This window comes from Chelonoidis abingdonii, chromosome 2, assembly GCF_003597395.2.
Source record: "Chelonoidis abingdonii isolate Lonesome George chromosome 2, CheloAbing_2.0, whole genome shotgun sequence".
Classification (NCBI taxonomy): domain Eukaryota; kingdom Metazoa; phylum Chordata; order Testudines; family Testudinidae; genus Chelonoidis; species Chelonoidis abingdonii.
In genome coordinates, this window is record NC_133770.1 from 16,162,283 (window position 1) to 16,179,656 (window position 17,374).

At 44.8% G+C, this 17,374-nt stretch overlaps 1 protein-coding gene across 1 annotated transcript in view; it reads right to left on the reverse strand.

Moving 5' to 3' along the window:
• ACVR2B (activin A receptor type 2B) overlaps window positions 1–17,374 on the reverse strand; it is a 163,783-nt gene that overhangs the window by 108,934 nt on the left and 37,475 nt on the right. The window lies entirely within an intron of this gene.

A 17,374-nucleotide genomic window follows, 5' to 3' on the forward strand; every position in this document is an offset into this window, starting at 1 on the left:
TCTGGGTAGGCTAAGGAACAAGGGGAGGGAATTCTCTTTGTGTTAGATCTACGGAGGATAAGCTCTGCAGCACCAGGGAATTGGTGGGAGGGGGAAAGAGAGATAGAATCATTTCTGTTTCCTTGTATTTGGGGTTTGTCTCTTTGTGGAATAGAGGAGATATGCTTCTTGGTATTGTGATGTAAAGAGATTGCATCAATACTCTCAGGTTAACCCAGTGAGGAAAGTCTGGGTGGGAGAGGGAGGGGGAAGGGAAGTGGAGTATTTCCCTTGCCGGTAAGACTCAGAGCTTCTCAGTCTTGAGGTCCCTCCCGGGAAAGTTGGGGGACCAGAGCGAGACAGGCGCTGTAATTCCTGTCTGGTGGCAGCGAGATAAGATCCAAGCTGGTAATTAAGCTTGGAGGTTCATGCTAAGCACCCACATTTTGGACGCTAAGGTCCAGATTTGGGAGAAAGGCTTATGATAGCCAGATTGACTTTTCATTTTCCTACAGCTATCATAATACTCATCTCTTCCTGTACTGGTGGTTTATTCTTCCATTGTCAACACAGAATATAGTTTATCACCAATAGGACGAACAATCCAATATCTAAAATCTCAGTACCTGCTGAAGTTTAGGTTCTGGATTGGATTTAGAACTAGAAGAGGGCTGTTTTTTGGTTTTGGTCCAGATGTGTGACTTAAATCAAGCAAGAACAGCTCTCTTTCAAAAGATTTTGGCAAAGATGTATCTCTAACCCAAGCCTAAAATCTACTCTTGCTCCAAACATTGCTTTCCTGGCTTCTCTAGTCAATAGCTCTGGATCCACTGGAACGGTCTCATAATGTCCTCCACCATTTTTACTTACACCTTGGCTACACTGGCACTTTACAGCGCTGCAACTTTCTCGCTCAGGGGTGTGAAAAAACACCCCCCTGAGTGCAGCAAGTTACAGTGCTGTACACTGCCCCAGCACTAGGAGCATGGCTCACAGCACTGTAATCTAATCCCCACAGGGAGGTGGAGTATCTGTAGCGCTGGAAGAGCTCTCCCCCAGAGCTGGCGCCGCGACCACACTCGCACTTCAAAGTGCTCCCGCGGCAGCACTATACAGCTGCAAGTGTAGCCATACCCTTACACTCTATTACTAAATAAAGTTTCATACTGGCCCATTCCCATATTTATGTAAAAATCTAACACTTATTCTACACTATCAGCAAGTTTTTTTTCCCTTTTATTCTCAGTCAGAATATTTTTAGGCTCCCATGTAACAAACTCAAATTTCCTTAATTAAGGAAGGCCTATCCTGAACTGCTTTATAACTGAACACTGCTAGTTTACACAATCTGGAGACATAATGGCCAGTATTTTTCCAAAGTTAATTATAGTGCCGCCTCAATTTTTGGGTGCTCATCTTGACACACCCAAGATGCGTGCAATTTTCAGAAAGTGCTGAGTGCCCAATCTCTGAAAATCTGACTCCTAACACGTCTTAAAATCAGTCGTCACTTCTGGAAATCATTGGCCAATGTTTTTTCACAGTAGCTTGCTCTTATGAACAAAGATTTTCAGTGGGATCTCACCTGGTCACCACCACCTCTCTCTCTCTCTCTAACATATTTGAAGTGGTTTCAGAAAAGTTACAGGAACAATAGATAATGATATGCAATCTGCTTACCAATTTGATATTATGGTATGTGTAACTAAAACAATTTAACAACTGAAGTCTATTTGACATCTAATCAATCTGTATTGCAGTCTAATCACCAGTAGCATTTGAGATGGTGGTATACACCAATATTTTTCATCTTTAGTTAATTATTTGTAGTCTCCACTGTTTTATTTATTATACTCACTCAAGCATTTTCCCTATCAACTGTTTTCCTTTTCTCATAATGAAAATGTTATACCAATAAAAACTAGCAGGATCTTAAAGGGGACAAGACATTTGTCACATTTATTGTAAATACCATAATAAAATAAAAGATAACAGTAAACAATGTTTGGTTACTTATTCCTATGATATATATATATATAAATATATAAATTCCCCTCTCACCCCTATGGGTGGTATGTGTCTTCCTCAACCTCGGGTCCTCTACCAGAGGCCTGGGAGTTTGAGGGTTCTGCGCAGTATCTTAGCTGTTCTAGAACTGCACTCCTTCTGGTACAGAGAGCCTGATGTTTCTGGAGATCTGTGGACCACTCACTCAGTCCTAGGGTCCAGCCCGAGTACTGCCTACCACTATGACACTTGGCTCATTTCCACTCCTCTCATAGTCCTCTTCAGCCTGAACTTCTCAGCTATCTATATTCTCTCCTATGTTCTTCACTGGCACTGCTATATCTATCACACCGCTGTCTTCTGCTCCTTGTCTATTACCACATGTCTGGTTTGAATTGCCAGTACCTGCCTGTCCTGGATCTGGAAGTCCACAGAATTTAGCCCTGCTATTCTCACAACCTTCTGTGGAATCTCCATCTGGTCTGGGAGGGTCTAGCCATACGCTGTGCAGATGTTCTATACCAATGCAAGCATTGGTGTGCCGTTCAGTGTATGCTGTTCCTGCCTGCATCTTCATCCTGCCACATGTGTTGGACGGTTCTGAGCGCCTCTCTGCATAGTCTGCACCTTGGGTCCTCTCTAGTATGGTAGACCCCTGCTGCAATGGATCTGGTGCTCATGCCTGTTCCTGTGCTGCTATGATCAGTGCCTCAGTGCTGCTTTTCGTCAGCTTTCCAGCCACTGTTAGGATTTCAATGTCAGCCACCTCAGCTTATCTGTCATGGTACAATCCCATGAAGGTCTGTCTTGCATGCAACTCTTCTGCTTGGTCTTCCTCCCATGTTCTGCTGCTGCTCAGGCATTCTCTCAGCAGCTCATCTTTGGGGGCCATCTTCCTGACGTACTCCTGGAGTTCCGTGGTTCCATCCAGGACAGTGGCTTTGACGTCACCAAGCCCGCCCACTTTTCCGGCTGGTATACAGCTCTGGGTTTGGACTGGGGTGGAAACCTCCGTGCATTGTGAGGAGCTTCCGGGTTTCACATCGGCAGCCTCCATGTCCCTTTGCCAGCTCACTATACGGAGGGTATCTGATGACTGGCAGGGCATATCCGTTGATGCAAGGATCTTGTTTTCCCACTGAGCTGGCTCTTCCGACCTGTCTTATCCTTTGGTGATACTTGGATGTTGTGTCTTCCTTGCCTCCTCATCATGGTTTCCATGTGACTGTGGGACGCCAAGGTACTTGTACTGTCTTATGTCTGCTATGTGGCCCTGGTAGTTCCACCCAATCAGTCTTGACTACTTCCCTCTCTTTACTACGATCCGGCCAACTTTCTCAGTCGAAAGACATCCGATATCCTCATGTAGATCCGCAGTCAGTGATTAGCGAGTCGATGTCTCGTTCATTCTAGCATACAGCTTGAATGTCATCCATGTAGAGGAGTGGCTGATGTAGTTCCACTCCTGAACCTGTCCCCATATCCAGTCTTGTGATTTCTGGCTGAGGGGGTTTAGGCTATGCAGACACGAAGCAAGGGACAGTGCATCACCTTGGTATATGTCCACCCTTGATGCCACTTGTGCAAGCTGCCTTGAGTTGACTTCTAGTGTTGTCTTCCATAGTCCATTGAGTTCTTGAGAAGGTCCTTATGTCTGTTTGACATGTGTATAGCGCAGACTTCACACACGTGTGCGGCATTGAGTCGTAGGCTTTCCTGTAGTCAATCAGGCTGTGCTCAGATTGGTCTGTCTAGACTTGAGTCTGGCGACTGCTTATCTATGAGCAACTGTGTTTGAGCTCTGGTGTGTGCCAATGCCTTCTGAGCTGTGCTCAGTACTGGCCATGTGGTCCTGTAGCTTGGCAGCTATGATGCCTGATAGACTTTCCCATGTTGTGGGGAGGCAGGTTTGGCCGGTAGTTGACGGTTCTGTCCCCGCAGGGTCTTTCATGATCAGCACTCTCTTCCTTGTGTAGCCAGTTTGGGTGGGAGCCCTGCTGCTAGAGCTGGTTCATCTGTGCTGCTAGCGTTCATGCTGTGTTAGTTTTTTAGCCAGTAGCTGTGGATATGTCTGTGTCCAGTGCTGCCAGTCAGCTTCTTTTGACTCGCTGCTGGATGTCTTCTACTGTGATGGGACTGTTTGTTCTGGGAGATTGCTGTGCTCTGTTCATCCAGGTCCTGCACCACTTGCACTGGTGTTATGATTTCTTTTCTCCCATATGTTCTTCCAGTACGTTCAGTTTCTGCTGCTGGTGGCTCTGCTTATTGTGTTGTTGCACTGCAGTTGGGAGTAACACCTGGATGTTCTTTGGAGAACAGGGATTACTTTTGGCTCTGCTTCTCTAGTGTATCTCCTTACTGGTAGTATGCTGTGAGCTTTGTTTAGCATCTCTAGGGCTTCAGATGGAGTCAGGTCCTTAGTATTTTTCAGTAGCCGAGTCTTATCTAATTCTACACCTTCTGTAGTTCCACCACTGACTAACTTCTCTACAAGTCGCCTTGATCTTATCCTCCAACTTCATTTTCAGGTGGTAATACTGTTGTTGTTCTGATCGTGTAGCCAAGCATCTCCAGGATTTACAGAGCTGTAGCGTATACTTCATTGGTTTAGTTATGGTGGTATGAGGATTGTATGAGGGCTCTATGGCACTTCTAAATACTCTGATGTACTCTCCACTGAGCTTGGTAATCGGTCTCGAGGATGACTGTAGCTAGTTTTTCATGATCTTATGCTCATCATCAGCTGCTGTGCTCTGCAATTGAGTGGGTGTATGAAGTTTCAGCTTCAGGTGTGGGCTGCACATCCACTTGTTCTTCCAGGTCTTCTTGAGTCTGGACGTAATGTGGAGTTGGTCTATCTCAAGCTGTGAGACAGCTTCCTCTTTACTATGTTGAAGCGTTGGGTAACTAGCTGTTTTCAGTAAGTGTGGATGTAGGTCTTTTGTCCATCCACAGTCCCTCATACGTTCATATATCCCCTCTCATTAGTCTACTGTTGTAGTAGCTTCCATCAATTCCAGGTTCTCTTGTCTCGCCATGAATGGTTTGTTCAGTAGCCCATTATCGTCAGTTGTCCTGTTCTCAAAATCTGCCGCGGACCTTGTTAATCCGGGCGACGTCCGAGCGGCATGACTCTCCTATTTCGTGTCACTCATCATATTTTGAGGTGGCAGGTGAAGCGTTAGGGGCTTTGCCCAAGGACCCCTACTGAAAGTTGGTACCAACCGGATTTGAACCCCGGTCTCTCGTATCAAAGGGCCGTCTCCCGCATTAAAGGCGGCGCCTTAACACTACGCTATCCAGTCGCTCTTATATTATAATCTCCATTCACACAATCATCATACAAGTTCTGTGTAGATATTATAGTTACCACTAAAGTTGCTTGTGACAGAATACTGCAGGTCTCTGTAACAAGAGTGGAGCGAGTCCGGGTCAGTGCCTGATGCCCTGGGCTGGCAGCAGAACCATAGACTCAAAGTCCTCAGTCTTCAGAGTCCAGCTTATAGGGATTTTTCCCTATGTTAGTTCATGGGAGTTGCTTCATTCTGCTGTTGTTAAATCAATCAGCAGGTGGCTGGCTCCATGTTGCAGCAGAATGTTACCCAAAGTCTTCAATTCACCTTCTTTTTTACAGGCCTTTTATTTTGGAATTCAAAGTCTATAGGTCTTGCTGTGTCACGCGCTTGGGTTTGGATTGATCACTCTGTCAATTGCAGGTGTGACTTTCAGCCTGAACCTGGCTTTGATCTTCTTCTGTTGTTCTTTTGTCTTTTCTTTTAGGGTGGATGCTTTTACTTTGTTTCACTTTGTCTAGGTCTTCAGCTGTTGGTAGTTGAACTTCACCTCATCAGGACAGGCTGGGGCTGGAGTTGATTTTATCTCCATACATGCCTCAATTCACACATCTAAACTAATAACTAAGATTACAGCAGGGTTGCAAAAAATGAAGGTTGGAGGAAGCTTTACAAAATGGAGTGAGCATTTTAAATGGTTTTGAATTACAATATGCAAACAGTGAAAGAAGTTTAACTCTGCAGGCAAGTGTAGTGAATGGTGAACAGAACTTACATTAATAAAGTGAACAATTAAAAACAATTTCATTTATCGGTTCTACAAAAACACTGTTTTCTTTTCCCTCCACTCTGTACTTCCTCTGTTACACTGAAACGGACATATCTGGCCTTGTTTACTTCCCTGGTTTGGGCACCAGCATCACTGATTATGTCAGCACAGCTCTGGGAGAAGCAGAAGCATGTTAAATTGTGTCTCCATGCCAGCACTGTGCATGACAAACCACCCATTCAAAGGCCCAGCATCACACACAAAAATTCTTATGTGAGAAATTAAGTGTTAACATTTAGTATTTCTTAGGAAGTGGATAGTGGCAGTTGGAGCAGTTTTTGTTTATATTCTAGTTACATCTCCCAAAGCACGAGGCACTGTCTAGGCAGTTAGAAAAATGCAGTCCGTGCCCTAGCCTAAGGCCTTGATCCTGTACTGTGTAACACAGCAGTTTTCCCAAGTGCTACACAATGCAAGGCGGGGCCAAAAACAAGAAGCAACATACCACATCCTAAAATAATTTAAGGCCAGAAGTACCTGACAATATTCCTTCAATGTGAGTAGAGCTCTTCATATTTGAACATCTAGTGGGAATGCACAGCAAGAATTAGTTGCATGAGATTTTTAATACGGATGGCACCTATGCTAGCTGCACAATCCAAGAAAGTGATTTATAATGTGTGCATGGAGTGATGAGTAATGAAGAATAGTGCATACTTAGAGATTTGACATCTTCTGAAGAGCAGCTCTGTTCACACAAATAGACATGTTAACACCTCTGGAAGCCTGCATTTTAAAAAATGTAAATTAAATATGTATTTTCAGGATGCATCAGGTATACCCAGACACCAAGACCCAGAGACACTAATCAGTACCAATATCAGCTTCAGAAAGGCATGCTCCAGAATAAAGCCAACACATTCCCCATCACCATGCCCCTCAGGCAAAAGCCTGGAAACACTGAAGCTTTAAACTGTGTTGGGAATGTCAGACAGATTCTGGGTGGGTAGGATCAGTCTAGGGAAGTGAACCCTAGAGTCAAGGACCCACCTACATTCACATTCAAGGCTGATGTACAGGAGCTCATATTTCTGTGCCTCTTCCCCAACTCTTCAAATACTACCTAAGTTCCTAGTGGACCACACATGGAGAGCCCCTCTGTTGTAAGTGAAAGAATTTTGAAACTAGGCACTTATTTAAGGGGAGGGGGGAGGGTAATTGGCCATGTTGCACAGCAAGCTTTGAAAGGAAATATCAGAGCCAGATATCTGCCTTTGGGAGAAAATGGGGAACACTGGTTTGAGATTTGGAAGAGTCCAATTAGGTGTGCTGCTCAGAGTACGTGCCCTCAGCCGTCTAAGAGTTAAGAACTTTCCTTGTTCTAGCTTGTATTGTTTGCTTCATTTTAATTTGTATTGAGTAACTGCCTGATCTTATCTCTGTCGCCCTGGTCCAACCTCTCCTCTTGTGTCAGATCTGATGCAAGTGAGGGTAACAGATTTTTAAGCCTGGTCTAAAGTAGGCTGTTTAAAAGCATTAGAAGGTGCCTAGCCTGATCTAATTAGCACCTTCTGAAACTCTAATCAAGAGAAAATAAATTTTACTTCAGCAGGAAGTTAAACATGCTACTACCCTGCAAAAGAAATGTAATGAGCCAGGGAAATTTGCTAACTTTCATTCTGCTGTGCAGTAGATTGTTTTCAATACTTCATGTTGACCTACCACTGCCGGAGGAGGGGTGGGGGGAAGGGAAGCATTGGAGTCAATGCAGGCTCCTGTGGCTCTGTGTAAACTCAGCTTAAAATGTATGTTAAGACACTTGATCTATTGACATGGCAACTGTGAAAACTTGAGCCCATCTGAAATTTAAAAGTGTTTCAACCCCTCCATTAATGCCAGCAGTAGGGTGGGCCCCACAGCCCTTGTTTCTAAAATGCTTTCACTAGAAGACATCTCTCACAACAGAATGCCTCCAGACAACTCTTCTCCTCAAAAGCAGGCAGCACAACTGATTGGGGCTCCATTTTGATGCTAATTCATATTATTCCGCCCTCGAACAGCAGGTGTTCAGCCATGCCTTCCTTAAAAAAAAAAAAAGGACCTAACTTCCCCCCTACACACCCTGGGTTCCCCACTAGTTCTTACCCGTTTCAAATTATGTACATGTTAAAGACGCCTTTGGAGCAATGCACAGATCAGCACTATGCAGTAACATGATGCTATGTTATTGTGTCAACAGGACTTCTGCTGTAAACATCAAAAGCTACATGGCAAATATGCACAGTGCTGTTTTGCAGAAGTGTTGATTGCTAGCCTCCTTTAGAACCAAGGAGGATGCGTGCTGAAGAGAAATGCGTGTTAGAGTGGGCGAGAGGGAGGATTTTGAGACTGATGTCAGCTGAGTTAGGGAGCTGGAGTAATACAAGGCTTTAACAGCGATCATACTCCAAAAGCAACCTATCCAACCCCTCAGAAAAAGAGAGCTTTATTCTATCAAACTGTGGCCACAAGGAAAATAAAATGGTCACTGTTCAATCCTACTTCAAGATTATGCATGTTTTATGTAGAATATGTATACACACACTCAGCCAGCAGAGTGAGCACAAAGTAACCCCAGCACCATGCCAAGAATTCAATTGACGATGCTATTAAACGAAAGATAATTAGCAAAACATCATTAGATGAAAAGCACTACATTATTATTTTTACTGCTGCAATGCCCATAGGGTCCAATCAGGATCAGATCTCCATTCAAAGATTCATAGATTCTAAGGCCAGAAGGGACGACTGTGATCATCTAGTCTGACCTTGTGTACAACGAAGGGCACAGAACTATCCCCAAAAAATTCCTACTAGTAGTGCCAGAACCGGGGGAAGGGAATGGGGAAAGGGCTCCCACTTTTTCAAAATGGACAGGCCTGGCCCTTCCACTTTTCACCAGGGCAGATCCTGCCCCGCTTCCCCTCCTTGTCCCCCCCTCCCCCGAGACCCCACACCCCGGCCAGGCCAGTGTGGAACCTGGCTGGGGACGCAGTTGTGGGAGCCACATGGATCCTCCACCTGCCCACAGTGCAGTGGACCTGAGAGCAGCTCCAGGCCTGCGTCCCCACCTCCCGGGTTCTCTGCCTGGCCCTGGGCAGGTGGAGGATCCACGAGTCTGTGCTGGCTACCCATAGCTGCCTGCACAGCTCTCCCCAAGCCAGCTCCAGCCGCGGGGGAAAGAGAAGAGAAGCACTCTGGAGCTGCAGTCCAGCCATAGTAAGAACTGTGCTGCAGGTAGCTGTGTGGAGCCGCAGACCCTTCACCTGTCCTGGGCAGGGGCCCTGAGGGTGGTGACACAGGCCGGGAGCTGCTCTCAGCACCTCCTCCCCTGCAAGAAGCTAGAAGGTCCACATAGCTCTTATGGCCGCACTGCAGCTCCAAGCCCCATGCCCCCGACCAGAGCTGGGTCTGGGAGATCCACAACTGAAGCTGTGGGGAGCCTGGGTCCCTCCACCTGCCCTGGGCAGAGGAACTAGGTGGTGGGGACATGGGCTGGGGGCTGCTTTCAGCCCCAAACTGGGGGTGGGAGGGTCCCTGGCCCCACTACGGTCTCCCGCTTGGCTGGTGGCAGGGGGCTTGGGGGGATAAGGAGGGACAGAGGTTGTGGGGGTGGGGCCTCTCAGGCCCCCGCACTTTTGGGAAGGCTCTAGCGTCCTTGATTTCTACTGCATAAGAGACTTTTAGAAAATCATGGATATTTTAAAGTTGCCAGTGATGGAGAATCCACAACTCTTGGTACACTGTTCCAATGGTTAAATTACTCTCAGTATTAAAAATTTACCCCGTTTCCAGACCTTGGATCATGTTATAGTTCTGCTAGATTGAATAGCCCATCATCAAATATTTGTTCCCCACATAGGTACTTATAAACTAATCAAGTCATCCCCTAACCTTCTCCATGTTAAGCCAAAAACATTGAGCTCCTTGAGTCTATCACTATAATGCACGTTTTCTAATCCTTTAATCGTTCTCATGGCTCTTCTCTGAACCCTCTCCAATTTATCGACATCCTTCTTGAATTGTGGGCACCAGAACTGGATATAGTATTCCAGCAGCAGTCACACCAGTGCCAAATAATGAGGTAAAATATCCTCTCTACTCCTCAAAATTCTCCTCGTTATGCATCTAAGGATCACATTAGCTCTTTTGGCTAGAGTGTCACACTGGAAGCTCACGTTCAGCTGCCTATCCACTATGAACTCAAATCTTTTTCAGAGTCACTACTTCCCAGGATAGAGTCCCCCATCCTGTAAGCATGGCCTATATTTTCTGTTCCAAGATGTATACATTTACATTGAACTGCATTGTGCCAGATCAGGTGTGGGCAAACTTTTTGGGCCAAGGGCCACATCTAGGTGGGGAAATTGTATGCAGGACTGGGGCAAGGGGTACTGTGTGCAAGAAGGGGCTCAGGGCAAGGGATTGGGGCAGAGAAGGGGTGAGGCATGTATGAAGGGGCTCAGGGAAGGAGCAGGAGGGATCTGGACTGCAGGAGGAGCTCAGGGCAGGGGGTTGGGTGCAGGAAGGGTGAAGGGTGCACGAGGGAGCTCAGGGCAGGGAGTTTGGGTGCAGGAGGGGTGTGAGGTGCAGGCAGGGGGGGTTTAGGGCAGGGAGTTGGGGAGCACGGTAAAGAAGGGGTTCGGGCTCCGGCCCAGCGCTGCTTACCTCAAGCGGCTCCAGGGCGGAAGCGACATGCACCAGGGCCAGGGCAGGCTCCCTGCACACCTGCTCTGTCCTAGGCCCCGCACCGCTCCAGGAAGTGCTGCAGCCCCTGGGGGAGGGGGAGAAGGGCTCTGTGTGTGCTGCCCTTGTTGCACCTCCAGGTACCTCCCCTGAAGCTCCTATTGGCCACAGTTCCCTGTTCCTGGCCAATGGGAGCTGTGGGTGGTGGTGCCTGGAAGCAATGCATGGAGCCCTCTGGCCCCCTCCCCCCTCGGCTCAGGGGCCACAGGGACATGGTGCTGACGCAAGCTGTAGTTTGCCCACCCCTGTGCTAGATGCGGGTGCAGACTGGAGCCAGGAGGTTGATAAGAGTGTGTTGGTGGTGTCTGAGGGGCTCATAGGAAAGAGTTTTGTGACATTAGCTGCAGCAGGGGGCGGGTGTGGAGCTGCTCGGTTTCCAGTGCTAGTGGCGCCCGGAGCGTGTCCACTTGGCGCTCCATAACATTTAAAAACCAGTCTGTGGCTTTGTTCTGGCTCATGTTCTCCTTTCGGTCCTTTTTCTCGCTGTCCTTGTGATGTTGCACTCCATATGTTTTATGGAAATATGCTAATAAGTGTAAATATGATACAACTAGAATAAGCTTTATGCAAAAGGTCTCTTGTAAGGTACCATTACAAAGCTTATAATCTACTGAGTGTATTCATCCTATTTGTATAAATGTATCATTCTTGTATCTGAAATTAAGAATATGAAATACAACTCTGAGGTCCTATTGTAGTTATGTAAAGTATGGGCCATTAATGGTGGTAATCTTGATGGCTCCCATTAACTAGGACAATTGGTTGTGAATGGCTCCATTTACTTGCAAAACTTCCTGGGTAGGTACTGGCCAGCCTTGGAAGAATGGAGACTGAGGGTCTCACAGGACATGTGACCATGTCACAGGATACCAGAATCCATTTTAAACCTGGTGCTTTTCCATTTAGAAGGAGGTGTGGGAACCCAGAAAGAGACAAAGGATTCCTGCCTTGTGCCAAAGCTATAAAAGGGAGTGGAACAGAACCAAGGGTTCCAGCCATGTGGAATCCCCTGCTTTTCACTTAAGATGCCTGCTGGAACTAACAAGGATTGCACCAGGGCAAAGGATTCAGCCCAGACTAGGAAGGAGTCCAGTCTGTGAAAGAAGCTTATTGGAACATCTCTGAGGGTGAGATTTACCGGTATTCAGCTTCTTAATATATTAGGCTTAGACTTGCGTGTTTCATTTTATTTTGCTTGGTAACTTACTTTGTTCTGTCTTGTATTACTTGGAACCACTTAAATCCTACTTTTTATACTTAATAAAATCACTTTTGTTTATTAATTAACCCAGAGTAAGTTAACAACACCTGGGGGAGCAAACAGCTGTGCATCTCTCCCTATCAGTGTTACAGAGGGCAGACAATTTATGAGTTTATCCTGCATAAGCTTTACACAGAGTAAAATGAATTTATCTGGGGTTTGGATCCCATTCAAAACTGAGTACTCAGGTGCCTGCTGAGCAGTTTTTGGTTAAAGTCTGCAGCTTTGGGGGTATGGTTCAGACTCCGGGTCTGTGTTGCAGCAGCCTACTGTATCTGGCTCAACAAGACAGAGTTCTGAAGTCCCAAGCTGGCAGGGAAAACGGGCTCAGAGGCAAACTCAGCACACCAGGTGACAGTCCCAAGGGGGTCTCAGTGACCGAACCCACCACACCTGGCACTCCTTCAATTCTTGTTTTTCAGCCATGGAGAGCATCATGACATCACGCAGAAAGTCCTTTTTAGTTCTTCATGGATGCTTTCTAAATCTGCACAGCCGTTCAACCAGTGATGATAAAGAGGGAGGCTGGGCTCCCAAGGTCATATCTGTGAAGCCAAAATGCAACATTTTACAGAAGCAGTATTGTTTGTAATGCACACAACACTGATTCAGTGATTTAAAACACAGCCACTATTCACATATCTATCACTAACTGGCTGACCCCAGGCAAACACAAGCCACAAGACCCCCAGAATGGTGAGTAACCACAGTGGCAGGACCATACTGTACACTGGGCACGTGGCTCTTGGGGAGAGCCAGCACTGTAGCAGAAGGCCTTATAATCATTACTGTCCCCACATTTTCCACAGGCTGTGTTCATTATGGAAGATCTCGCTACTAAGGGTGAGCAGGGAGGCTTCCACCCAGGCCCTTATGCAACAATGATTCCATCCTCCCCACCCCCCCGTGACAGCAGAGTGGCACAGGAAAGTTACCCTTAATGGGGCAAGAAACAAAGCAGCTCGGCCAAAGAACCTGCGGCAGCGGATTGCCCAGTATCTCCATGAGCGTTTCCTGGAGATCTAAGGCAGATTCCCATGAAGTGAGGGAGTCAATCAACACACTGTTCCGCTGCTCAGACTAGGTATGTGGTGGCACGCGCATCATACCGACACAAGCCTGCTTTCTGCAACCCTCCTGCCCCCAACAACTCACTTCAGTGATTCCCAAAATCAAAGCCACTTACCAGGGCCTCCTCTCCTGTTTGTGCTTTGCCAAGCTCAGACAGCAGTGACTGGCTAGCCGCCTCTGGGATAGAGAAGACCTCCTGGCTGTATGCATCTCTGACCTCTGGGTCCCCCTCTGCCTCAGTGCAGTTTCTGTGCACTAAATGGCTTGCCGGTGTGTACACCTCAGCAGTTACAACACAAAGCTGCTTTACTGCGCAGAAACTTGCCAGTGTACACAAGGCTTCAATGCGCGTTGTGTGACAAAATACTTCCTTTTCTTTGTCTTAAACCTACTGCCTATTAATTTCATTTGGTGACCTCTACTTCGTGTGTTATGAGAAGGAGTGAATAACACTTCCTTATTTATTTTCTCCACACCAGTCATGACTTGATAGATCTCTAAAATATCCCCCCTCAGTGATCTCTTTTCCAAGCTGAAAAGCTCCAGTCTTTTTAATCTCCCTTCATATGCCAGTTGTTCCATACCTCTAATCATTTTTGTTGCCCTTTTCTGAACCTTTTCCAATTCCAATATATCTTTTTTGGGATGGGGAGACCACATCTGCACGCAGTATTCAAGGTGTGGGCCTACCATGAATTTATATAGAGGCAATATATTTTCTGTCTTATCTATATCCCTTAATGCAGGGGTTCTCAAACTGGGAGTCGGGACCCCTCAGGGGGTCGGGAGGTTATTACATGCAAGGGGGGATCGCAAGCTGTCACCCTCCACCCCAAAACCCTGCTTTGCCTCCAACATTTATAATGGTGTTAAATATAAATTAAAAACCAAACACTTCTATATAAAGGGGAGGGGCGTAGTACTCATGTGAAAGGGGTTACCAGTAGAAAAGTTTGAGAACCACTGCCTTAATGATTCCCAACATTCTGTTCACTTTTTTTGACTGCCATTGCACACCGAGTGGATGTTTTCAGAGAACTATCCACAATGACTTCAATATCTCTTTCTTGAGTGGTAACAGCTAATTTAGACACCATTTTATATGTATAGTTGGGATTATGTTTTCCTATGTGCATTACTTTGCATTTATCAACACTGAATTTCATCTGCCATTTTGTTGCCCAGTCACTCGGTTTTATGAGATACCTTTGTAGCTCTTCGCACTCTGCTCTGGACTTATCTTAAGTAGCTTTGTATGAAACATGAATAAAAAGCCAGTGCCCGCCCCAAATTGCTTATCCATCTAACTAAGTGCAGTTGGATGAAGCAAATAGGAAAGGCAGGTGGAGGACAGAGGTAGGAGCTTTAAAAAAAAAAACCAAACAAACAAAAGAAACCAATAGCCTGCCTTGGTTCAGTGAGCATTAATTATGGCTTGGCACCTGCATCACTAGTTACAAATATATGCTGAGGATGCCACATCCAAAGAGGTTTTTCAAATTCTTGAAAAGGGCAACCTGTTCATGTTTGGAACAGCTTGGCCTAGAAATCCAGCTGGAGCACAGAAAGCCAAATTCAAGAGCTTCTTAGTACAGATAAATTAGTGCCCTTTGGAATTAACATACAGAGCCCTGGCCACAGCAGTAATATGAAAGTGACTTGTCACATTTTTTCATTCAAGGATTACACCAAAAACTTCTTCCTGTCTTCTCAACCACACTTTTATATGACAGAGTCACAGGATGGGGAAAGCTAATCACATATTTCTAACCACAAGACTCTACCAAGAAGAATAGATCTTATTCACAAACACAAACTGTTAATGCTCAACTCTTCCACAGCATCATCTTTTACTCCATTTGGAGGAAAACACATCTCAGAAATAACCAGGTTGTTTGAAGTGAGAAGCAAGCTGAAATGTTTTTAATAAATATATATTGGTAAAATATGAAATATTCACAATATTAAATCCCGTCTTCACTTAAACTGACACACAGTACTTCTAAAGTATCTCTAAGCTCTGCTATACACCTCTACCCTGATATAATGCAATCCGATATAACACGGTAAAGCTGTGCTCTGGGTGGGCAGGGCTGCGCACTCCAGCATATCAAAGTAAGTTCGATATAATGCGGCTTCACCTATAAAGCGGTAAGATTTTTTGGCTCCCCAGGACAGCGTTATATCAGGGTAGAGGTATACCAACAATATGATTCCCCTACTGTCCAATACACTTCAAGAGCGTGGCAAGAGAGACAAAAGAATAGCAGAAAGCTAACTAAATACAGGAAGGTGTTGACTGCTATAGAATTTTCAGTTGTCATCGTATTGAAAGACCTGTGCTGTCCAGTCATCCCAAATTTAGGGCCATAAAAAAAAAAAAAATGTACCCTCCCCATACACTGCCTAAAAGCTAGACTTCTATTGTAGAAGCAGAGTGAATCACCTTCAAAACAATTCTTTAAATTTGCTTTCCGAAACTTAATCAGTCACCAAAATATCTGAATTGCAGCATCATACGCACTAGCCTTCCTAGAATTAAAGTCACATGGTCCAGTTTTAATTGCTCCTGACTACAGTTAAAAAAAAAAAAAAAAAAAACTGAAGTGTGTTTATCTTCTAAACATAAAATTGAAGTGCATAACATTCCGTGGCATCCAACTGTGGCCTGTTTTGTCTTCTGCAGCATTTAGGAACTTCATTTTTTCCCCCCACTGTTGATGCTTGTATGAAAGATAATTATGAATCAAAACTCACAATGTGACTAGAAGATTGTGGTTGAAGTTTGTAGGATAGTCACTAGTCCCTGCAATACATCTACTAGTCCCATAAATATAAAGATATCTTCTGAATGTTCAGATTTTTTAGGGAGTTTATAAAAAAAAAGTAAAAACTGTTATTTACATTATCCTTTAAAACCCAAATGGCAAAACCTGTAAGTGTATATTATGAAAGTTATTACTGTATCATCATCCTCTGCACTGAAAACTGAACCAATCATAACAGCCAATATGGAGAATTGGTTACAACCAAGCAGAACCAATTTGTCCTACTTTCGCAGCTTGACAGGAAGAGATATAGGGCTGGATTCTGTTACTCTGCATCTTGTATAGTTATTTGCACCAGTATAAAGCAAGTGCAAAATTATCCTAAACCAGGATGATACTATTTTACACTCTCTCTTTACATGAGTGTAAATGATTACTCAAAGCCCATGCCAGAGATAATCAGGCCTGTAAACACTTGTCTACATGGGGACACTCAGGAAAATTAATCCAAAACAACTGTTAAAGTGGATTAGTTAACCGCATTAATTCTGAATAAGAATGCCCCCACAGAGGTTTAAAATGGCCTTAATGTGATGTAGCTTCCAAATTTGGAACTGAATTGAGCTAAATAAAACTAAAGCCACTTAAAGTCTGAATACGTGTCCACACACAAGCTTAATGCAGTTTAACTAATCCATTATAAATTCACACATACTGTTATTCTGAATAAATTTTCCTGAGCGCCTCCATATAGACATGCGCTAAAGTCAGCTGTCATTTACATAATCAACTGAACAGTACATAGTAATCAAAATATCAGTGCCATGTTCATTCTTACAGCTACTCAACATGGAAAGATTCCTTTCAGTTTGGAAATAAAATTTAAGAAACCACGCACAACTTTGTCCAACTTGGGAGCTTAAAGTCTGGTACTTACATTGACAAGTAGCCTGATTTTCAAAAATGTTGAAAATTTTAGCCTGGGATTTTAAAGTTAATTTTCCGCTAGTAAAAGTATGATTTTATTCAGTCTCAAATCACCTATTAAATCTTTAATATGTGTTTGTTAAAAAGACCAGTACATTATTTCTAGCCCACCCCCAAAAAATATGTCATTACATCTATCAGCTAGTTTTTAATCTTGGTACTTAAAAGTAGAGGGGATCTGTCTGTCAAAAATAGGCCAGGTATGAGCTGTCTCTGATTTCTGCTCCAGATCTTACAGAAGTGAAATAAGCAGCAGCAAACACTCCCAGCTCTTCTTGTATCGACCCAAGATTTGATAGAAAGTAGCTCAACAGAAAATCAGGCAGCAGGCCACTACAACTTGGATCAAGGACACTGCAAAGATGACTAGATATCTAACCCATTCTGACACTGTAAGCAGCAAAATGAGAATGAAGTGGCCACCTATACAAGCCTCTTGATCTGAAGGAAGTAC